The 4,872-nt window shown below is 54.4% G+C and overlaps 1 protein-coding gene across 6 annotated transcripts in view; it reads left to right on the forward strand.

Annotated features, from left to right (window-relative positions):
• Positions 1 to 4,872, forward strand: part of FARP1 (FERM, ARH/RhoGEF and pleckstrin domain protein 1) — a 303,222-nt gene that overhangs the window by 280,100 nt on the left and 18,250 nt on the right. The gene's annotated exons all lie outside the window — the stretch shown is intronic.

Genomic DNA, 4,872 nt, shown 5'->3' on the forward strand with positions numbered 1-4,872 from the left:
CCACACACACACACACCACACACACACACACACACACACACACCCACACACACACACACAGTGTCTCTGTCCCCTAGTGTTAACATCTTGCCCTGGTGTGGGGTATTTGTTACAACCGATGAGCCAGTATTGATATATTATTATTAACTAAATCCGTAGTTTACATTAGGGTTCACTCTTCGTGTCTTACGTTCCGTGGGTTTCGCCGAGGGCGTAAGGTCACTAACCCACCGTGGCAGCATCGCACAGGGTAGTGTCCCTGCCCTAAAAACCCTCCGTGCTCCACCTGTTCATCCCCCCCCACCCTGCCAACCACTCATCTTTTACCGTCTCCATAGTCTTTTCCAGAATGTTATATAGTTGGACTCACCCAGTGTAGCCTTTTCAGACTGGCTTTTCTCACTTGATAAAAGTAGCCTTTTTTCTCTCTTCTATAATGCGTTTCTGTTACTGTTGTACTTCCTAATTTTCCTCATAGGAAGCCTCTCTCCCCATGTTCTGCACTTGTTTTCTTGGCCCAGTTTGGCTTTTACCTTTTCTCATGGTGCTCCCTTCCTTCTGCCTGCCTGGGATCCTGACCTGAGGCTTGGGCTCCTCCATGGACCTCGGGACAGTGGCAGACACCTGCCAGCTCGGTCCCCGCCCCCTTGGGACAGCCCCAGAGTTCTCCTGTTTGCCACCTCCCCTCGTGTCCCTCTGGCGGAAGGGTGCCCTACGGTAGACATCCGTCCTCCTCTCCGGTCACCTAGCACCTAAGGCCTCCTAAAAATAGACCTGATTTCCGCCCAGAGCAATTCCTTCCCCCTCAGTCTAGTGAGTTGGCATTTTTGCATGTAGTCGGCTAACCCTCGGCTGTGCTGGCGTTTTAATTATTGTGCCGATGCCACCAGCATTTATAGCATGGAACTCTGTGCAGGCAGAATAAAAATAGAGGGAGAGGCTCAGAGAGCCTCTGGCAGCCTTTTGGAGAAATTGGGTTTTTTTTTATTGTGGTTGTTACTGTCGGTCTTAAAGAATTTTTATAAAGTGTGGAGGGGAACAACAGAAGGTCCCGGGCATGCAGAGGCCCAGGTTGGCACTTTTGTCCAAAATGCTTCGGGCGAGCTCCAACTTGCAGTGTCTTTCCCGCTCACCCCCCACCCGTGCGTTTACCTGCACACGTTCAGGGGCTCAGCAGGGATGCTGACATCACCCTGCCGCTGTCCCCAGACCCTCCGCACGGGACCGAGGGAGCCGGCCAGGGGCTCCAATCCCTGCCTCAAAGTCAGAGGCTATCCCGATGGTGATCTCTAGCCCGGGCTGTGAACTTTCAACTGCAGACATCTGCCCAGATGCCCAAAGGCATTTCACAATCCACGCAGGCAAAGGAGGCCCCCGCCTTTTACCTGGAGCCTTCCCCTGCCGGTCAGGCTGTGCCCTTCCCTCCCGGGCCCTGTCTTCCGGAGCCCCTGCCGCCTGCCCCTCTCCTCCTTCAGCTCCCCCTGCTTCCTTCCCTCCGCCTCAGTTCTCTCTTTCCCAGCTGACTCACCAGCTGCCTCTCGTCCACCCGTCCTCCCCGACCGCCATTTATATCGTAGACCGACTAGGCTCCAAACACGCCTGGTCTCTCCGTGGTTTAGAGAATACAGTCCAAGCTCTAAACCTGACCGAGGAAGCCTTCCCTAGATGATCTTTCACCTTCCACCTCCCGTCCTTCACGTTCTTCTCTGTGCTCCAGTGACCTTGAATCCACCTCTCCAGGCACTCAGGGACTTGCAAGACCCCTTTCTGAGCGGGGTGCATGCACTGGTTCGTTCGCTCATTAATGCATGCAGGCAGCGGACATCTCTGGAGCACCTGTGGTGTATATCAGGCCCCCAGGATGTAGTGACAGGACAGACGCACTCTCTCAAATAAGGGACTGCACGTGTGAAAACACTGCATAGGGCTACACGCACGCACACCCACGCCACATACATGTGCACACACAAGTGAGGGCATGTATAACGGTCAGAATCCAAATAAACTCTGGACTGTCCCAGTGTCCACGTCCTGGTTGGGATATTGTGCTGTAGTTAGGCAAGATGTCAGCGTTAGGGGAAGCCGGCTGAAGGGTACCTAGGACCCCCCTGTATTTGTCTTTGCAACTTCCGATGAATCTCTATATATTTGTTTAAAGTCACAAAGTCAGCAGGGAGACCACGTGACAAAGGCTAAGATGGACGATAAGCCCAGGAGGAAAGAGGAGTCACTAACTCGGCCTGGAGAGCAGGGAAGGCCCCAGAGCTGACCCTGAAGGACAGGGCGGGGCTGATGGGGGGGGGCGTCTTAGGAGCAGAGCGCCCTGTGCCAAGGTTCTGGGTGCCAGGGCCCGGCACATTCAAGGGCAGGTTGTTCAGTGGGTGTCCAGGGTGAGTAGCAAGAGGCCATGTTGGAGAGGCGGAAGCGGTTGCATGCTAAGGGCCCCGGGTGCCCTAAGGACGACTCTGGAGTTTGTCCTGAGAGGGTGGACGTCCTTGTCACATTCCAAGCAAGAGACGATGTGCCCATTTGCATTGGTGTATCCACCTCTCCAGGCACTCAGGGACTTGCAAGACCCCTTTCTGAGCGGGGTGCATGCACTGGTTCGTTCGCTCATTAATGCATGCAGGCAGCGGACATCTCTGGAGCACCTGTGGTGTATATCAGGCCCCCAGGATGTAGTGACAGGACAGACGCACTCTCTCAAATAAGGGACTGCACGTGTGAAAACACTGCATAGGGCTACACGCACGCACACCCACGCCACATACATGTGCACACACAAGTGAGGGCATGTATAACGGTCAGAATCCAAATAAACTCTGGACTGTCCCAGTGTCCACGTCCTGGTTGGGATATTGTGCTGTAGTTAGGCAAGATGTCAGCGTTAGGGGAAGCCGGCTGAAGGGTACCTAGGACCCCCCTGTATTTGTCTTTGCAACTTCCGATGAATCTCTATATATTTGTTTAAAGTCACAAAGTCAGCAGGGAGACCACGTGACAAAGGCTAAGATGGACGATAAGCCCAGGAGGAAAGAGGAGTCACTAACTCGGCCTGGAGAGCAGGGAAGGCCCCAGAGCTGACCCTGAAGGACAGGGCGGGGCTGATGGGGGGGGGCGTCTTAGGAGCAGAGCGCCCTGTGCCAAGGTTCTGGGTGCCAGGGCCCGGCACATTCAAGGGCAGGTTGTTCAGTGGGTGTCCAGGGTGAGTAGCAAGAGGCCATGTTGGAGAGGCGGAAGCGGTTGCATGCTAAGGGCCCCGGGTGCCCTAAGGACGACTCTGGAGTTTGTCCTGAGAGGGTGGACGTCCTTGTCACATTCCAAGCAAGAGACGATGTGCCCATTTGCATTGGTGTAAGTTCCTTTTGGTGGCACTCGAAAGTCAGGCGTCAGGAGTGGAGACAGAGACCCCGATGGAGACACCGTGGCAGTGGCCAAAACAGGGGCAGTGACCGTGGGGTGAAGCCAGGAACAGGCTTGCTGTTTTTAGGAGGTGGAATTGGCGGGACTTGGTGGAGGAGTCAAAAAATGAGGGCATCTGGACTCTTATCCAGGTTTTCTGTCCTGAGTAGGCGGTTGGTGGCGGTGCCCATCCTGGGGTTAGAGGATCACGGGGCAGCCTCAGTTGCAGCAGCGGGTATTGGGTTGGTGTCTGGACTCACCGCGTCTCCCGCTCTTTGCGGAGCGTGGGAATGGAGGTGCCGGGTGGGGGAATCCAGCTGTGGGAGTTAGGAGCGCACGGATGGGGAGCCCGCCTCTGGGAGATACTGACGGGGTGAGACGTGAGGACGACAGCTGCGTGAGCAGTTAATTCCCCCTGAACGCTCCGTCAAGCTTCTTGCCCCGCGTCTGTCTCCACCACCACCGTTCAAGGAGAGCGAAGTGCGACAGCACTTGTTAAAGACGGTAGAGCGGACTTTATTCGGGACCGTTGCCATAGGTATGGGGACACCGCAGTGGGATTTTACAGTGGGCCAGAGGGATTGGGCTCAGCTCCAAGTGCACCGGGCGCAAGCGGGGCTCTACAGCCAAGGAGCAGGGCGGGGCTCAGAGGATGGGAAATTTCTGTGACGAAGCATCACGGTCGTGAGGGGGGACTCTGGCTGAACCGACCTAACAGGATTCTTTGCCGAAGACAAGTGGGGTGCTCAGACATCACCTGGGGACGGCGGGGGATGCAGACCCCAATGTCAAGGGTGACCGGGTATCCAGGGTGGAGGGTCCTGGCTGAGCTGACTTAGCAGGGTTCTCACCGAAACGGGATTGTACAAGGAAGGGCACAGACTGGCCTGGGAGAAGCTTCAGGAGCCTGACAAAAGTTTGCCCAAGCAAAGGATCTCGGTCAGACCCCAGTAGAGAAGGACTGAGTCTCATGCCCATCCGCTCCCCGGAATCCAGCAGAGCAGGATATGCTCAATTATTACATGAGCAAATTGGGGGGGGAGTTAAACAGAAATACGTAGTTTTAACTATATGTCGTTTATTCAGTGGCCCTGGCCTATTTGTCGTTCTTTGATGTTTAGGAGAAACCCCCAAGCCCCGCGAAGGAGCTCCCATTGTTTTATTTCCCCTCAGTTTTGCCAGTCTTGTTTTGAAAGGACATGTATACCTCTAATGTTATATATACATCTCAAATATTTTATAATCCCTGCGTATTTTAAACTGCGCAATGCTTTAATAGAGCTTTTTATTCCATCCTGAGAAGTTAAATAGTGAAATATTAAAAACGTGAAATTAAATAAATGGAATGAAGTAATGAAAGCGAAGGTGATCTCTTTTGAGTGTCAAAATGGGTGGACCATGTGGCTGAGCAGGACTCCGCCCCTCCTCCCCCCTCCCCCCTCCCCCTCCCCTCCCCTCCCCTCCCCTCCC

Source organism: Physeter macrocephalus, chromosome 13 (genome assembly GCF_002837175.3).
Source record: "Physeter macrocephalus isolate SW-GA chromosome 13, ASM283717v5, whole genome shotgun sequence".
Taxonomy (NCBI): Eukaryota; Metazoa; Chordata; class Mammalia; order Artiodactyla; family Physeteridae; genus Physeter; species Physeter macrocephalus.